This window comes from Coturnix japonica, chromosome 1, assembly GCF_001577835.2.
Source record: "Coturnix japonica isolate 7356 chromosome 1, Coturnix japonica 2.1, whole genome shotgun sequence".
Taxonomy (NCBI): domain Eukaryota; kingdom Metazoa; phylum Chordata; class Aves; order Galliformes; family Phasianidae; genus Coturnix; species Coturnix japonica.
In genome coordinates this window covers 85,705,958-85,726,488 of record NC_029516.1, presented here as the reverse complement: position 1 = coordinate 85,726,488, position 20,531 = coordinate 85,705,958, and positions in this window count along the sequence as shown.

Here is a 20,531-nt window from a genome sequence, read left to right as displayed (position 1 = left end):
TAGCCTGTGTATTGCTCAGACAGCACATGGACACCTAGAAGTAGTCATTTAGCTACTTGTATGGTCAGATGGCTCAAGTTATCAGAAAATATGACCTGAACATGACATATTTGAACCACTGCTGAAGACCAAAGTCAACGTTTAAAGAGATGTGGACAGAAAATTTTACCATTCCCATGGCAGGGATCATCATAATTGTCTATTAGCTTTATACCAGGGATGAATAGTTAGGTACCAGCACAAGTATAACTATGCCAACATAACATGAATCTGTTTTATAATGTCTCATAGTAGCAGCATTGGCCTGACTGGAGGGCTGTGGATCTCTAAAGGCCCAGGCTGTAAGCGGCAGTTCTAACTTTTGCAGGTTTTACTGTACTTTTGTTCCACATACCTATGTCTATTGAGATTGATAATAATGAGAATGGTTAGGCTTATTACAATCTCTAAATAATATATCAGCTATGACTAACAAATAGCTTCACTGTAGTCTACTAGCTATTTATTAACAAAACTATAATAAATTTGGAGGTAGCTTATTTATACACTGAAAGAAAATAGCAGCTAGAATGAGAAAGATGAATGGGATTTCTGATTTACCTATTTTGCTGAGAGATAAACAGATATATCATCACAATTAATGTGTCTGTTACTAATTAAAAACAATGTTCTCAATGATAATTTCTGATGCAATTTTACATTTGGGTACCTCATGCTAGTCTAGGGAAGCTTTCAGATCTACAGATCATTTGCTTTCCTTACTCTTCACTCCTCTGGTTTTATGATTACTATCATCACCACTACTATTAGCTATTTCCCATGTAGTGTTACTTTGTACAATACAAGGATGTACTTTTAAAAAGCACTTTCTTGTATAAATACCCCATATTACTTACTAATTTCACTCAACAAAAACTATGCAGCTTGAATGAAGGAAAACACTGAATTAAGATATTTTCTGTGGCTGGCTGAAGAAGTAGAAACATTAGGAAGGAGGCCAAGAAAAGATAGATTAAGGAGAAGAGACCTGCTTTCAGATACACTGCTGTATAGCATATCATAAAAACTGAAGAGCAAATGTGGGAGTAGGCTCTTAGAAAGGTTAATGTCTAATTCACATCAGACAAATCATGACAAAGTGCTCAAGCTGAAAACTTGCTCCCCCTAAATTTGTGTAATTTGCACTATCTCCTGTACCAAAAAGCCTCTGGTTTTGTTTATTCAAGGGCTGACCTGAGGGTCTATGGTATCAAGAGAGTCTGAACTGGAGATTAACAGACCTAATCAGTATGGACTTGTTTCCTAAATAACATTAGTCCTACTTAGGCTTCAAATTATCATGGGAGACTAAGTCAGGAGCACAAAAGCATGAGGATTAGTCTGAGATCTTCTGGGGAATGGAAAATGCAATTGAATTCTCAAACAAACAACAAGGACAGCAGAAAGCTGACAGTTCCAGGAAGTTTTCCAATCGCTGATTTTTTTTCTGGTATAGTTTGAGGGCAAATGGATTTTGTCTTGGTCTGTTTGTATGTCAGTCCAGCCAGTGGAACAAATTATATCTTATGGATGCTAAGGATGTGAAAGTTATTGGGAGTTTTTCTATTGATTCTAATTGGTTTCAATAAACCTCCCAAAAGCTTAGTGATACTTCCCAACTGACAAGCAAATTGCACATTACCCTTCACCAATAGCACTTTCTTTCTGTTTGGTTTTCTCATTTCATTTTTCTGTAAAGATATTTGCTGTTGAAGATGAAATCATTAAACTTTCACTACAACAAATTTGGGAGAGAGTGAGAATTCCTCTGCACAGTTCTGCCAGTAGTCTTTCAAGTGAAACACAAAACACCTTTGCTAACACTCTTCTTCAGTAGAAACTCTACTGTGTAAACCTGTAGTGGATATATTATAACACTGAAATCCATTAAATACAAGTCTAAATTGATGTTCACTTGTAAATTTGAAAACATAGTAAATTTGCTCTCAAAAATCAAGAACTGAATTGAATGAAGTTGCTTGGGATTCCCTGGTTCTGATGTTTAAAACTGCTTTCTTAACATACAATTTTGAGATACCAAGAAAACTGTGCTGATGTTATATGAAAACAATGAAAAAAAAAATTTGCTTATCAAATCCTCCAGTTGCAGAGAACTTCAATACTTAAAAGGTATATCTGGACGTAGTTCAATCTTCAGTTATTTGAGTATTTTTAAAGAGATTTGTATGGATCAAGGGATCCAACAGGAAATGCCATTTATTTGAAAGTAGTGTTTGCTGTAAGAAGTCATCAGCTGGAAAAAAATTATATGTTGAGATGGAAGAAAGGAAATCATTAGTAAGACAGACAAAAAAGCCTAAACATAAAATCTCCTAGCCTAAAGAATATCAGGCCCAAGAAATTCAGAAAGAGAAGAGACAACCAGAACAGATCTTAGGTTTTGCAGCTCTGAATTAGAAAGAAAAGCTCCAAAAGTGAGGAAGGACTGAGAAGGCAGCCTTGAGAGGAAATCAGCTTGAGAAGACTATCAATGATGAGTTTTTGCCAGTAGTGAATAAGGATGTATAGTAGCTCCTTTGCCAATATTTGTTTTTTCATGAAGAGGGAATGAGTATGTTGCAGGACTTTGTTTCACACTAATTGATTTATTTCAATGAGAAATCAGCTTGTGCTTAAAAGAAAAACAAACAAACAAACAAACAAAAAAACTTTTTCTTCAAGGAAAACAAAATATATAAATAAAAATCCCTTCTTATTTATCCCCAATCACCTCCCCAAAAAAACAACAAAAGCCAGAAAAGAACCTCACTATCTTTGCTAACGCTTAAAGATTTATATTTTCTGCAATAACAATAATGTACCAAGTTCTACAGCACATCTGAGCAGGAAGCTTAAGGCTACAGCATGGCAGAAGTACAAATAACTTCCCTTATCTTCATTTTTTAATTCGTACAGAACAAGTAAAATAAACAGATAAATAAAGTGAATGAAGAACAAAAAGCATCACTGGAGCAGTGTTGATTTTTAGATTCAAAAGAGTAATGTCCTTGGGAATGCAGGCTGTTGGAAAAAAAAACATGCATATATTTAAAGTCTCCTGCAAATCTACTGTCTTCTCTGATGCTTAAAGCCCTGTTTCAATTTTTTTTTTTATTATTATTTTTTATTTTTTTAAATTTATTTATTTTATTTCTTGAATTTCCTGTTTCCCAGTAAGGCTGTTGATGCTCTGTCCCTGGAAGTATTCAAGACCAGGCTGGACGGGACCCTGGGCAGCCTGGTCTAGTACAACATCCAGAGGTTGGTGGCCCCGCCTTTGGCAGAGGGGTTGAAAGCTGATGATCCTTGAGGTCCCTTCCAACCCAAGCCATTCTATGACACTATGATTCTATTATTCCTTTTTAAGTAAACTTTCTGATTTTCTAAGTTTTTCAAGTGCTCTCAACTTTGGCATATATTATGAATGCTGCCAGAGCACTTAAACTCCAGCAGCCTGAGTAGCAACCAGGATAAATATGGAGCTTCATGGAGGATAACTGACTTTGATGCAATTTCATCAATGAGGCAGAGATAAACCACTCTGTTCTCTTGCAGGCACCCCTTTTCAGAAAAATACATATTTTTTATTCATTTATTTATTATTTATCAGATAGACATTTTACCTAGCAAGACAATGCATTCTTTTGTCTGCATGCACATTTTAAGCAGCAATTGATTTTTTTTACTCTGTGGGAAAACAGTCACTATTGAGTGAAAAACTACAAAAAAATAAATGTGCTTTCCTGCCCTGCTGCCAGAGGCAAAGAATTAGCATTCACAAAACATAATTTATGAGATTGAACAAAAAAATAATTTGTTTTTTTTCCCCATAAAACTTTCACTTTGTGACCACAGGAACGCATGGTAGGAGACTAGACACATTTGTAAAGTTAAAAACAGAAGTATATTTGATTTCTGTATTCTTCCATTAATTAGTATATCTGTACAGTAACTGATCAATACAGCCAATTCACGTCCCTTTGTGACCGATCATTAACAGTCCCATGACACTTTTTTCACAAAGCTAGTGTTAACTTCACTGTCCTTGCCAGATTCAATCGTGAGTGATGATTTTCTTCTGCCTATTTATTCTCCTGGTATTTTTTTATCTGGATCACACTTTGCTTTTCATTTCCTGGACAAAAATTGTTGCATAATATTTCTATGTGCTATTAAATAGCTGCAGTTTTCTATCCTGAAGATTACAGTATCAGATGGAATGATTTCTGTATTATAGATACGACAACGTTATCATAGTTCTTTGAAAGTCCATGGTAATTTGCTCTATAAGAGTAGGCCAATTTAGTGGATTGGATTCTCAGCTGAAGAGTGGGACTATGGCAGCACAACTGCTTTTTCCTGTTTTGATCACTCCAGTTTGCCACTAATAGTAGAATTGTTCCTGCAGAATCAGCACTACTTGAGAAGGTGCTTAAGCACAGAGGAAAAATCTGCACTGGAACTGCAGCACTGACAACCAGTCTCAGTATCACAGGTTTTTGTTGCTGTCATTTTTTTTTCCTAAACTCATCATTATAGATATTGTTATATATATATCAATATCTATCTATATATATATAGATATATATAGATATAATCATGCTAGACAAACCTCTGTTCCACGCAATGGCATTTTCAAATGCATGCTGTGTAGTCTCCATGAAGGAAGACTGGGAATGAGACTTAAGCTCAGACTCACAGTCAGGTTGAGAAGTTACTGACTTCAGTACAACAGCACAAAACACATAGTTCAAGTCTTATCAAAGGCACAGTATATTCAAGTAACTGATTTTACGTTGAAGACAACACTCTAATTGACTTGGAGGTGTAGTGACCGTGGCAGTGTTACCCATCTGGAAGAAGTAAACTGCATGTAATTCCTAAAGTAGTATGAAACCCTTTAGAACATGCATAATAAACATCCATGTCTTTCCTTTCACAAAGGAAGATTATTTGGCTGAAAACAAGTCTGTATTACAAAAATAATAATAATAATAATAATAATAAAAAATTAATGTTTAGAATATTTATCCTTCCATGTTTTCAGGATCTTTTGACTTTATTAAGGGAAAGTTATCCCCACAACTTTCATCAGGACTTTTCTTCTTCTTCATTTTTTTTTTTTTTTTTTTTTTTTTCATTGGACTGTGCACCCTCTTACTAATCTCTATGAATCAATAAATTATGGATTCTGTTTTGAGCTCACCTTAGTTCTGTAGAAATTACAATAATGCATCAAAACATCATTCTTTTTGTGAGAAGGTACCCTATGATTTGCTATGTGAGCCAACTAGTTCAGAAAGTAAGAGCAGGACAAGCTCTTACTTCCAAAATTTCAAATGAAATGCTACCAACCCATGTGCCAAATTTAAGGCTAGGTTGGGAACAGGTGCTTTTGAAGAACATACAGATGCAGGATACTGAAAAGACACCTCAAGAAAGCAGAGGTTCTTTTGTTGTGTTGTTTTTTTTTTCTTTGTTTGTTTGTTTGTCTTTTTTTGTTTTTCCCAGTCTTTTGGATTACTAAGAAGGGAGGCATTTTCAAAAGACAGTCTAAGAAACACCGAAGGTTGTTTGACATGCTCCTCAGCATTAGTAAACACTAATAAAAAACGATAAAAAACAAGTTTTACCTTTGCTTCCTGCCCTAACTCAGCAGCTTCACTTTCCATGAGTGACACTAGTTATAACAAAAAGCTTTAATGGGAACAACTGAAAGAAATGAGAGAGGATAGGGAGGTAGAAAGAAAGCCCTCTCTGAGCCCCTTCTTCAATGCCCTGGAGAGATTTTGAGAGACAAAGCTCCCTTTTACATGAATCAGGTTTCCCCAGGTCATTCCTCAATAAGTTTGCGGTAAGAGCTTTTCTCCATCATAAGTGGAGATTTAGTAACAGCTTAAGAGATGATCACTGAAAGTTTATTTCTGCAAATCAGAAAAATGACCCACACAGTAATTACCTTAGTACTTCAGAGATCAATTCGAGTTGCTTCTTTGGATCTTCCATACCACATGCCATTAGACACCCCCCCAACCCAAAAAGAAAAAGAGAAAAAAAGAGAAAGACTTTTCCAATAGCTTTTCTTCTTTTTACTGGCAGGATTAACAAAAACAATAACAAAAAGCAACTATTTTAGCAAAACAAAAAGAAAAGATTTATGATTAAAAAAAGATCATAAGTTCAAGTCTGCTCATACCTCAGGAGGTTATTCAACTAATTAGGATATCATTTAAGTCATTAGCAAGAGAAATGTTCTGATTAACGTGGAAAATCACTTATGTTTATACAATGAAGTTTTAATAGTAAAGGGTATTAGAAATCAAATAACTAAATTCCCACTTGGAAAAATGTGTTCTGTTTTGTAAGAGTGTGATGACAGTTTTCTAATTTCTTAAAGATTATGCAAGTTTAATCAAATCCTGACCTTATTAAAATGCAATGAGATCATATTTCAAATTCTAAACTAAAAATGTATGTTTGCAAAGTAGGCAAAGAATTTTCAGTCCCAAATTTTGTTCTCCTAGCAATGATTTAAACCAAATGATGCCTAATTATTTTATTTTCAGTCCATAACAAACAAAATTTAATAAGTGAGTTTTAAGCTCCAGGGGATTTCTTCATATCAAACTATGTAAAACAGGTTTTTTTTAATGCATTTACACTGAGATTGACAGTTTCTGAAGTAAACAACTAAAGGTCTTTCACTTGCTCAATCCTGTATTAAGGAGTGATCTTAGGATTTTTAATGGCCATGCTTCCCCCCACCCCTCTTACATTCCTTTCTATAGTTTAATATTTTTAACTGAAGTTCAGTCTAGTATTTTGTTTGAATTTAAACTTAACATTTGTGAACAATTTATAGTGTGATTGGTCAGCTTCTTCTCTTGTGTAACTGGTGATGATAGGACTGAAGGGAATGGCTTCAAGCTGCACCAGGGGAGATTTAGGCTGGACACTAGGAAATTCTACTTCTCTGAAAGAGTGGTCCAGCACTAGAATGAGCTTCTCAGGGAGGTGGTGGAGTCACCAAACCTGGAGGTGTTCAATGGACGTTTAGACACTGTGTTGAGGGACATGGTTTATTGAGAACTATTGGTGATGTGTGGATGGTTGGACTGGATGATACTGTGGGTCTTTTCCAACCTTGGTGATTCTATGATCTATCTCAGCACAGATCATGTCAATTGTTTGAACATACTGAAAACGTTAGAAAGACACAGTTAACAAATACCAGCCTAAAGCTGCTGTGTTTCAGGTGAGTATTGCTAAATTATTTTCTTCTTGTTCAGTGAAAAAAAAAAAATATTAATTTCAGGAAACAGGTTCTTAAATATTCATACTCTCTTCAACCCTTGATGTTATGTATTCCTAGAAAAATAAAACAGAGCAACTTTTACCTTCTCAGGATCATCAATTATATGGATCCTGTTATTATTCAGTGATACAAACCATGTTATTGTAACTCATGCTGTGAGTTGTAACAATTGTACTATGGAAGAGCACCCCAGTAGAAATTTTATCACACAGTTACTTCATTTATACCTGAGACTGTTTTTCACTGCTGCTGAGGAGAAAGCACTGGACTATACAGATTTTTGTCCAACCTGTATTTTAACTTAGAGCAAGTGCTAATACTGCAAAAGCAGGTGAGAGCTATCCTGGATTATTCTGGGGTAAAGACAAGCATGGTCTGCTTCCAGAGGTTGTGGATGCCCTAACCCTAGAGGCAACCCTGCCTATGGCAGAGGAGATGAAACTAGATGATCATTATGGTCCTGCTCAACCCAGGTCATTCTACGATTCATTTACAAAGTCTTGTTTGTAAAGCACCTTATTCAGGAAAAACAAAAGCAATAGGGAAAAGACTGATCCAGATATGCTTAAAATCATGTTACCTAATAACATTTAACACTAGAGGATCATTCCCAAACTTTAATGCCACCTGTAGATAGCAGATCTCTCGTGATATTTAATAATTTAACTTGACATAAGCTGTGGAAGTTAATGCTAGTACAGTGTTGTACCACTAATTGTGCAATGGCTATAATATGTAGTGAAATCACTGTGATGTACAGATATGTCACATATGAGCTTGGGATGAGTGGCCGGATAACAGTGAAGAGGAAAGGACATGGGGGTGCTGGTTGATGCTCGGCTGAACATGAACTGACAGCATGTCCAGGTGGCCAAGAAGGCCAACAGCATCCTGTCCTGCATTATTAATAGTGTGGCCAGCAGGAGCAGAGAGGTAATCATCCCCCTGTACTCAGCACTGGGGAGGCCACACCTCGAGTACTATGTTCAGTTTTGGGCCCCTCACTACAAGAAAGACATTGAAGCCCTGGAACATGTCCAGAGAAAGGCAACAAAACTAGTGAGGGCTCTAGAGCAAAAGTCTTATGAGGAGCAGCTCAGGGAGCTGGGCTTGTTTAGTCTGGAGAAGAGGAGGCTCAGGGGAGACCTCATTGCACTCTACAACTTCCTGAAGGGAGGTTGTGATGAGGAGAGGCTTGGCCTCTTCTCCCAGGCAACAAACAGGACCCAATGAAACAGCCACAAGTTGTACCAGAGAAGATTTAGATTAGACACTAGGAAATCTTCTTCTCTCAGAGAGGGGTCAGGCACTGAAACAGCCATCCCTGGCAGTGTACAAGAGGAATCTGGATGAGGAACTATAAGATATGGTTTAGTGGCTTCTGGTAGCAATGGTAATGCATGGATGGTTGGACTAGATGATGACCTTGTGATTCTATGATTTTTTGTATATACACAGTACTAGAGAAATAATTTCTAAAAATATAGTCTAATTGAATAATAGATGCATTGGCACATAAAAGGACCAGTTGCAGAAGTTTCATCAATAAAAAGAAAAAAACAGTTACCACAGAATTTTTTTTTTTTCATTTTATTAATATCGAGAGAAAAGATTTCTTAAGAAATCTCTCAAAATCTTAGCAAGAGTAGCCTGGACGCCTACCTGTGTGACATGGTGTAGGGAGCCTGCTTTGGCAGGGGGGTTGGACTCGATGATCTCTAGAGGTCCCTTCCAACCCCTACAATTCTGTGTGTGTGTGTGTGTGTGTGTGTGTTTGTGTGTGTGTGTGTGTGTTTGTGTGTGTGTGAAGAGTAACTTCTCAACCTGTTTTGTTCACTTTTCTTAACAAAAGTGATGTTCATACTCTGTCTACTCTATAGACTTCTGATATTCATACTCTGCATTTTCTGTTTGGTAGATCATAAGTGGTTTTCTCCATGGATTGATTGGGGTGGAGAATGGTAACTAAACGCCTCATTCAGAATCATATTTAAGGAAGTGTTAAGCTTGGATTTATAGTGTGAGTTTTTGTTTGTTTTGTGTGTGTGTTTTGTTTCTAAGAAAAATATCTGTGCACAAGACTATGTAACTTCTTGATTTGCTCTGTTCGGACGCTGCAGTAGCTTGATAAGAAATATTATTGTGTGAAAGTAAACAAGACAAATTTATGCATACAGCCCTTCCTACTTGTTCTGCAGTGCTCTGATATACTACACTTTCCAACAGAAACACATTAAGTAGTTCAGTAATTAGGTTTTTACTGAGGACCATTATTACTACTTATATTGTATCAAAAACAGGTAGAACACCCTGCCAGTGAAGTCTATTCTTCTAGATACTGTACCAAAGGTGTTGGGTCAGGCATCATTTTGAATTTAAGTACGTAAACAATGCTGAGAATGAAGTTGTCCAGCTCCTTGCAAATGAGACCAAAAAAAGGTATTCTTTACTTATAATAGAGTTCTGAGCCTAGGGGGTGCGTTTTCTATGAATTCACTGAGACATAAGCCCTCCAATTCATTTTTGAAGACAGATATATAGTGGCCTTTAAATGCCACCGTGGCTGTCTTTATGAGACTCTTAATGCTTAGAGCTCACTAGCTCAGCTACAGTTTCAGCATGTACAACAGCACACACAACAGTCTGTGTAGCTGGCAAGCATACTTGTTTTTTGATATTCCAGTATAATCTTCCTTGTTTCTAATATATAAACCATACTAAGTTCCTTTAAAAATCATCAAAGAGAGCATAAGGGAATAAAAACAATGCAATATGCTTCTTAAAAAAGCCTTCTAATTCAAAATTACTTTGAAAAAACAAAAAAACAAAAAAACAGAAAGGACATTACAGCCATGCTCTAGCATCTTCATCCAATGATTAAGAGCTGGTGAAGGCAGGCAAGATGCAAGGGTTCCCATTTACTCCACCTCCTGTTCAAGAGTAGTTTTCTATGTACAACTAAAAATTTATGAGATTAATGTAATATTAATCAAAATTGTTGCTTATAGATTCACATTGAATTAACCACAAATCCAAAACAACAACTGCTATGAACAATGCTGCTTTGCACTTAGCCACAGAGACAGTTATTTGTTTATATATTTGAACCCAGCTATCTCCCAATTAATGGCTACTGGAAAAAGAAAATGCAATGTGTTGAGCAATTATCACAACAATAAGAGCAAAAGAGTAAGGTCAAAATACTGATGTCATCTTAACCTTACAAATCTGACTTTTGAAAAATCACCCAACCATTCTGTAAAGCCCAGGACTACAAAGGAAACATTCAGAGAAATTAAACAGTACTTAGAGTATCTGGAACACAAACAAACCAACACAAAGCAAAACAAACCACCAATCCTCCACCTCTCCACCCTCCAAAACAAACAAACAGAACTCCACCAACCCAAAACTTCAGACTTACATTTTCTCTAAACAAGGTTACTCCAGCTCTACTTGGTTGTTGCTTTGCCCTTCTAACAAGGGTGGGAATTAAAGATACATCAAGCACTTTGAAGCCCCAGATGGTATCTGGCCTTTCCAACAGTAACTTAAGGCAACTTTGAGCTTCACTTCCACTACAGGTGTGATGAGCAATGTTTTGATGCAGGTGATTTTAATAATATTCTGACCTGAAAGAAGTCCATACCTGTTTCACCATTGATTTCAGCAGAGCCAAAACTTCAAGCACAGAGTTAATGCAATGTAGGTTAGTATTGTGGCTTCCTCAAAAGCTGCTTCAAAACACTGTTCTAAGGGAGATATATTGAATGAAGTTTAATTCAATTAATTAACTGTATTTAATAGTGTTTAATTAATTTTAAAGGCAGTTAATCACATTTTTAAAATGCTTTCTAGAAAGTAAAAACTGTTTCACTGTTCTTGCAATGCCAAGTTTGATGATATTGAGATACATTTAAGCTCTTCTAGTACGTATGTTTTCAGTAAGGGTAGTTTTATATAGTACTGTCATTTTCCATTAAAAGAAAAATAAATGGGGGAAAAAAAAAACAACAAAAAAAAAACCACAAAAAAAAGCCACTAAGTACTGAGTTATCAAAACTTAGCAGGGTTTACAGGATTTCCAAGATTTCTGCCTTCCTATATTAATGAAGCTAGCAGAAATACTAACTTTACATAGTCTTACAATTCTGGTGTTTATTAGAACTGAATGTCCCTGACACGTTTAATAGCCACTTTACTAAGGCTTGTTTGTTTGACTGGCTGTAAGTAGGAGTAAGTAGTAGTTGTGTTCAGATAATGTACTTTTCAGTTATTTGAATTGAGAATAGATATTGCTCTAACTTCTCTAGTGTATACATATGCATAGTACTTTTTTCAGTCGCTAAGTATTAAAAGTTTGGTTAATAGTGTCTGAAAGTTGAGTATTCAAAAGGTTTTCTAAAAACATATCACTCCAATTTTATTGCTATAGAAATCAAGCTACAAACTGAGATGAAATACTTCTCATTTAAAACCACCCAACACTAAAATAGTCTCAGCAAGAAAGAAAATAATTTGAAGCTATGTTCCAAAGAAATAGCAATAGACTTAGCTTCTATGAGCAGCCTTGAGAGGATGTTTAAGAGACTACAGCTAAATACTTTTGGTGTGTAGTTAGTGAAGACCAGAACGTAACACCTCCAAATCAGAAATACACTCTTGATTTCTATGCCTCTTCCTGTGCATGTCCAGAATCCAAATTTGCCATTAATCATTCAGGGAACAACAAAACTGATGATCTGTAGAAATGCTGTGCAGTTTCACTCAAAAATCCTCTGTGGCTTTGTTCACATCACTAGAAATGTGACTAAAAATGCAGAGATTTCTATTCCATCCTGTGAGTCCGGGGACTAGCTCTTAACAGATATAAATTGTTTCCTGAATGACAGAACTAATGAGGAATGATTCTGTATTGATTTGAGACATATTTCACCCAATCTTTCTCCCTCTGCACAGTAAACTCATGTAACATCAAATCTCATCACTTCATTTTTCTTCGTATTTTTACTTCTACTGCCACTTCCCCAGCACAGGAAGATATGCATGCCATAGTTCATAGGTGCAGGCAATGCTGTGTGACTTGGCCAGCCTCTTCTCAAGAGCGAGCCTGGAGCTAACACCAAATGGATTGGGCTGGTGCCTCATGCATGCAGCCAAGGTTTTTCTCTGGTGGGGAGTGAGAGGTAGAGTCATGAAAGCCTTCTCCTCTGACTAGCTACAGATATTGAGAGATTGCTGTCGAATCTCAATATCCCTGACATCTTTGCCATCCTGGCAGCCATAGTTGAAACTTAAAGGGGTTCAGAAGGACAGCATAAAATCACATAAGTATGTTAAACAACTGCAAACCACATAATCAAAATTTAAAGAGTGGCTCTACCAGATCAGGTCCAAATGCCTATATTTGTGTCTGCCAGAACTCCAGAACCAATCTCAGCTTCAGGGTGATTCTCATTAACTTTTGTTAAACCATAATTGTATTGATAATTGAAGCTTTGAATTTCATTTGTAAGCATTCAATGTAATTTCTAAATAGAGTGGGATTAAACATAGCATCTCATCTCATGCTAGATGCTCTGAAGCATTCCACCTGGCCTCTGGACATTGCTACTAAAAAGCTCAGGTCTCCCATTAGGCAGGTAGGGCACCATCTCAAGTGGCTCCAGATACCTATGATAAGATATTGTAACTGCAGCTTGAGTTATCACAAATATTCATGTGTATTTAGATAATTCCACCTCCCCACCAGTTACCTGTAATACTCGTGATGTCCTTTTTCCCCTAGCCTTTTTTTAATCATTTTCCCCTTGCTTACATTCCTAGCTCTTCCCAAAACAGCATGTCCTTCAGGTCTGTCCTATACCATCATGGTACAACCCAGTGGAAAAAGAAACAAACATGACAGACTGGAAGAGAGTAGCCCTGCAGACAAGGACCTGGGGGTCCTGGTGGATGAAAAACTTAACATGAGCCAGCAGTGTGCTTTTTCATCTTCTCATCGATCAGAAGAGACGTGTCCAGAAGGGACAGGGAGGTGATTGTCCCTTTCTATTCTGCCCTTGTGAGGCTCCATCTGGAGTACTGTGTCCAGGTCTGGAGCACTGGAGTCTGGAGTAAATGGAGTACTAGGAATACAAAATGCTGTTGGAGAGGGTCCAGAAGGGCCACGAAGATAATTAAAGGGCTGGAGCACCTCCCCTGCAAAGACAGGCTAAGAGAGATGGGTTTGTTCAGCCCAGAGAAGAGAAGGCTGTGGGATGAACTCATTGTCGCCTTCCAGTACCTAAAGGAAACCTATAAACAGGAGAGGGATCAACTCTTTGAAAGGGTAGATAATATCAGGATGAGAGGAAATGTTTTTAAGTTGAAGTTGAAGGAGGATTTAGGATGGATGTCAGGGGGAAGTTCTTTACCAAGAGAGTGGTAAGGTGCTGGAACAGGCTGCCCAGAGAGGTTGTGGATGCCTGGAGGTGTTCAAGGCCAGGTTGGATGGGGCCCTGGACAGCCTGGTCTAGTATAAAATGTGGGGTTGGTGGCCCTATCTCTGGCTATGGGGTTGGAGGTTCATGATCCTTGAGATCCCTTCCAGCCTGGGCCATTCTGTGATTCTGTAATGACTATCAATGAATCTATAGGTTGAGGTCACCTTACTGTATGCATCATTTTATGAAAACTCTGCTTATGGTTCCTTTGCATTCCCTTCAGTTCTCTTACTCTTTGAACTTCCCATAAAGAGTGGGTTACTTCATAAGTGGATAGATAACATACAATATAGTGCATACAAATATTATAAATGAAACCATAAAAACAAACAAACAAACAAATTCTCACTATTTTCTCACTCCAAGTAAAAAATAGATGAAGTAGCCTGAGCACGTAGTTTGATTCACAATGGAAAGACTGCATAAAATTCACCTGTAAATCACTTAGAATAAAAGATAAAAGTAGAGTACATCCTACATAAAGAAAATGCTAAGAAAAGGTAAGACTTGATGGTTTAAATGCCCTCACATCTTTACCCAAAATAATTCATTTGCCAGAAGTAGAAAAAAAATTGGACCAAGTTTATCACTTTTAAATAACATATATACATTATGTATTAACCTTGGCTATTGTACTTGCTGGAAGAAGCAGAATAGGTCAAATAAATGTCTACTGAAGTTAAAGAATTTTATCCATTTACCACCACGTTTTCTATTAATATATTTCAGATACCAGATGGCTTTTTAAAAGCCCAAGGATTAAAATACCATCCAGTCAATACAAAAATAGTTATAGTAATGACATAAAATATATTTTACCTTTTTTTTTTTTTTTTTTTTTTTTTTTGACCAAATGCAGACTCGTTTTTGAAGTTCAAAATAGCTTGATAATTTGGGTATGTACAAAGATTAAATATGCACAGTTGGTTTCAAAAAGTGGACAGGAATTTTAAATGTTGTATATGAAGTACATGCGGTATTTTGTTACATATTTTAACAATTATACGATTACAGTCATAATTTGATAAAGCTGGTTTAGTAAGAACATGATCAAATCTGATTAAAAATTGTTGCAAATTAACTGAAGTCATGTGTCTACCTGCTTTTGAGGGCTGGTAAGTACTTTAACATATATTAGTTTGTACTCCTGGCATCTAGTTATTTACTTCAATTAATTTCTTAAATTTCTTTTAGTAGAATGATATATAGGCACATTTCATCAAGAATACAATGTAAACGACTGCAATTCACAGTAATTTAAGCTATGAATCCCACTTTTTATAAAGAATTTATTTATAAATAATTTTCATAATATGCAAGCATTACATTGATTCATTGGGAATGAGGAAGCAAGAAAAATTATTGGCATTATCTAAGAGAATAAGCAAAGTTTCTTGAAAGATTTACTTCAGTAAGGCCTGCCATAGACTTCACTTGTGATCTTTATACTGTAATTAGATCTAAATCCCAGAAATTACTCAGCCAGCTAGCTGTCAGTGAAATCAACATGATGTAGTAGCCTAAGAGAAGGAGCTGAAAGTTTAAATACCATCATGCCTCTGACCCTTAATCTACGTGAGAAGGTTCATCTAAAAGTCATCTAAAAACTACACATGCAATTGAACTTGATTTCCAAGTCTGCTTTTTTATCAGGAGTAAAGAGGTAGATGAAACAGTACTCTCACTGGAATTTTTATCCGCTGACCTCACAAAAAAGAAAACTGAAGAAATCTAAATAACCAATGCAGATCAGATCATCATCTTTAAACGTATCTGTTTAAAGGTGAGATTAATTTCACCCTCAATTTTTATTTTTATTTTTTAATCTTTAAGTAGAGTTAGATTCCTCTACTTTACCACAGTACTCTTAGACATACATCACAAATAGAGATGTGTTTAGAAAAAGCATGCAGCCTATACACATTGTTACGTTTCAAACAAGAAAAAGCTTAAACAGCCTCAGCTGTTTAACAGCCCCCACTATACAAATAAAGCTTTCTAGGATATTCCACCTGTGGAGAACCAAAATAAAAATGTTAATGTTAATGTTAATCTCCAGAATACTGAGACAGATAGCTATCTAGATTCTACTGTCAAGAATAAACCTTTAGTTCTCTTTGATACTGAGTTAGCTCTCCAGAAGTAATCACAGCTGTGAGAGCATGACTCCTACAAACGATATAAGTCTTCATAATGCTCTCCTTACAAGAACCAGAGGATGAGACCATTCTTAGTGGATTACATGCCACTTATCAGAAATTTATATATGATGTTTTGCAGATTCTGACAATTCTGAGTCTGTTTTATTCCTTCATGAGGAAGAAATTCTTCCCTTTTGAAACCCCTCCTAAAATTCTGGTAAGCTACCAGACTCTTTTAATAGGTATACAGGTGCAACAATGGAAATCCAATTAGATATTAGAACAAAATAAATTCACATTGAAGGATATCAGTCCCTGCAGCAAGTTGATCAAAATAGTCAGGAAAGACAGTGCTTAACCAGCTCTGAGCAACCTTAATAATTGTATTTATATTTGAAACTGCCTTTCAAGTGGGACTTTGATCCAGACGACCTTCAGAAACTGCTCCGACCTAAATTCTTTATTTTTATGTTTGTCAATTGCAAGTCTGTTATCTAATTCAATTCACATCTTAATTTACCAATTAAAAAAAAAAAAGAAAAAAAAAGTTATTGATCCTTGAAATCAGTCCACAATCAATTAATGCAAGCATCACTGCTTGACACTAGTACATAGAAGCCTTAAGCATATGGATCTAATTGTGTTTCAGAAATACAAAAATACAATTTCTTCTTTTTCCCCAGAGCCTCTCTATATATATATTCTGTCCTCTGGTGACTTAGAGTGAAGTGGGCTTTGTGTCAGCTATACAGTCAAGTACTTCAAACTTTTTCTCCTAAATGCAAAATGGCATCCAGTTTCCTTACCATATATCAGACGTATCAAAAGCATCAAAACAGTTGTTTTATTTTGTTTTCTAGGAATCTAGGAATTCTGTAAGATTTTTATATATATATATATATATATATATATATATAAAGAGATGAAATACAAATTGAAATGTACTATTTCATTAGAATTTGTTTTATTTTGTTTCCTGGGTTTAAGAATGCCTAAATTAAAAGAATAATAAAATAGTCTTTTCATTTTAACAAAGACAGAACAATTGCATTTCAGGAATTGCCAATGAACACCCAATTTAAATCTACTTACTGGATCCAGTCCTTCAAAAAACCTCCGAGGTTAATGATTAGAAATAGTAATAGGCTTCCGGTTTCAAGAAGATTTTGTTTCACATGAAATTGCTGCTAAATAATAACATGTGAGTTACACACAAAAAAAAGCCTAATTTTCACTTTGCAAAATTGGTACACAGGCAAAAAGAACTGAATTGAATCCAAGAAAATTGAGATTTCTTTCATGTTTAACACTGATTAGACAACTCCTTAAACTATCAAAGCTTTTGCCCCTGGCCATTAAATAATGACAAATAAATGCTAACTTTTGTGATTAGTTTTGTTTGTTTGTTTGTTTTGTTTCAAATACATGGCAGACTGAATGGGAAGAATATTTTTTCTTTCCTAGAATTATATTTCAGAATTTATAGCTGTGTATTAATAAAATTAAAAATAAATAAATAAATAAATAAATAATAAAAAAGAATTATATATATATATATATGCGTACATTTGGGTATCTTCATATCTTCAAGGTTCTAGGTAAGATACAATGAGGTCATTATTCAGCATTTCACGCAGAAAGGCTTCTTTTACTTTCCATTGTAACACATACATCGCACATTTATTTCATTCAGCAATTCAAAAGATGCCAGTACAAAGAAATGATTCCAGAGACAAGATTGCTTGAAAGAAAGTTCTCATAGAGGTAATGTCCAAGGAAATAGATAGTTTCCTTCTACAAAACACTTGTAGACCCCACTGGTCTAACTTGCACCTTTGTTTCCTTATCTGAGTTACAATCAGAGCTCAAATGGATCCGGCTCAAGCATTGCAAGGGAAGAGTCATTTGTAACTTTTTCCCCAACCAGTACCTGTTCTACTCCCTTCAACCTGTTGCTCAAGTTTTTCAAGTTGATCACACAGAAATTGATTTTCAATGGCCAAAGCTTCTTCAGATATATTTAACCAATTTAAAGCAATTAACAGTGGTTGTGTCATTGTGCATGGTACTATGATGTCATTCTCTGGTAATTAGTAGGCCTTTGCTGAAGCCATGAAGGCACTCTGCTATATGGGCCATGGACTTATGGATATTTCCTCCATCCTACAAGGGGCCCCATTTTTCAATTACAGTAGTAACTGGCAAGATCTCCTGCAAACAGGTAGTCTTTCCCCATCCAAACTACCCTATTATTATGCTACTTAGAAATGCCTAATTTTACTATTTTCAGAATCTTGTGATGGAATGCCTTTAAAGGGTTAGACTCTTGCCTGGCTTGCTGCTAACATGAGGCAAAAGAAGGTAATAGCAGTGCCTTCTACTGGGATACAAGTGCTATGGAGCAGCAGAAGATAACAGAGAAAAAAAATAAAATAACTCACCCCTTCCAACAACCAGCGACAGCTCAAGAGAAGTATAACAGCTAGATAGTGCTCTCTCAGCTGCTAATCCTTAAATGAGGATGAGAAGGGGTGGACCCTAGGTCTACTGGTCACTCAGGTGCACAGCTTGTACATGGACTGCCTGGTTTAAACACACCTTCTCACCTGGTGCTCAGCTTTTACTATAGGCTGTGACTTCCCATGTATAAGAAAAAAATGTTTTTATATATAAAAATATGTTAATGAATAAATATAAATGTTTTCTTTCAGAAGCTCCAAAGTGCCATTTGAAATCTCAGTGTTAGTGCACTTTTTCTTTCTCAGAAACATCAGAGAAATTTTTGCATATTGGAACCATATATTTTTGCTACCCGAAAGAGGTAATAAGAATGAATTTCTAATAATAAATGAAAATATTGATGTTTGGCAAATTTGATTATTCTCAGCCATAACAATTAAATGTAGATTTTCTTTATTCTACAATTTGTGGCAAAGTTACCACGAAAAAATTGAACTCTTTTCTGTCCTTCAGTTTCTCATTCCAAATTATTCTGTGCCTTCTGTATTTTTTTTTAACCATTCCTTCTTTCTTTTTTATTTTATTTATTTATTTACTTACTTTGTGAGACCTCCTTGTAAGCTATATCATTATATAAAGGAAGTTCAGAAATCTCTGGTTTTGTGGAAGACAGCATGTAATGAAAAGCATTATCTCAGTGTCATTTGGTGCTCCATTTAGCAGCACTAAAATAGCATCAAAGTTCATGTTAAACAATTAGGAATTGATTGACAGATATCATAAAAAGCCTTTTAATGGAGAAGTCAAATGTAGCGATGCCTCCTTCACCTCCCCACGTTTTCATTTGAGCTTTCTGGATCTTATATGCTTTTCTTCATTTAGTGATCTGTAGGTATATGATTAATAACCAATAAGCACTGTCTATAACAAAGGGAAATTGGAAATAATTAAGAGGATATGGCAGATCTATATGATGTAGCAACACAGAGAGAGAGATGCTATCCTGGGAACCAATTACACTGGAAAGGATTTAAGGGCTGGAAGGGTTAGGCAGTAACTAACAAGAATTCCCAGTGGAATCAGGCTGCACAAGGGCTGGAGATAGACGGGTATATGAACTGAGTAATGAGAGGGATGGGAGATTGGTTTTACCTTACTGTGTGTCCTTCTGAGATGGGTACTGTAACACTACACACCACTCTTTGAGCCCTGTAAATAGTGACTATTAAGTAACAAACACAAGAACAACTCACGGCTAGCGGAAAAATGTCTGTTCAGTGAGTGACTGAAGGAACTGAGTTTAATTGCTAGAAAAAAAAAAAAGTCATAATATTATTGTATAATTATCAGTGTACAAGCACACACAGAAACAAAATTAATGGATATTAACAAGCTAAAATATATAACAACGACAGTAACTAACCAGTGTAAGGTCTGGAGCCTTCATCTTTCAAAAGGTTTAAAATCAGACAGAATCTTCCTCAACTGGATTCTTTAATAAAACATACACTATTGGATTTCAGATAAAGCTGACATTCAATGGCTTGCAACATTAAAGAGTAAAGGAGTTTAGATCATCTTGTACTTTTTTCTGTCCTTAACCTCTATGAAGCTGAACACCTTTATACACTCAGAATGTTTTAACAGATAAAGTAGAATTTTTTATCAAATCCCTGCCTTAAAACAGAAAAAAGGGGGAGAAGGGTAACATATATACCATATTCTAGTGTAAGCCAGCATGAGACTCACAAAGACAGATCTAGGAGTTATTTTCTGTATCTTTTCAGGGAAAAGGGTGGGCATCAGTGAAAAACATGCATTCATAATTGTGAAAAATTCTTAATCACTGGGAGATTCACTCCCAGTGCGGAGTGACCCACTGGGAAGGCTACTTCTTCCTTGGATCTCCCCCAGGCCACTGGAGATTGGGTCGTATGGGCCATATGGGTCTACTACCCTTCACAAGAAAGGAAATTCCCTAAGCTTTGTGTCCCATCCCTCACATCTGCCTCCCTCTGGCACCCAAGCAACATATAAGGAAAAACAAAACATACCTCCAAGTGTTGAATGTCACTGCTGGCAGTTTTAAAC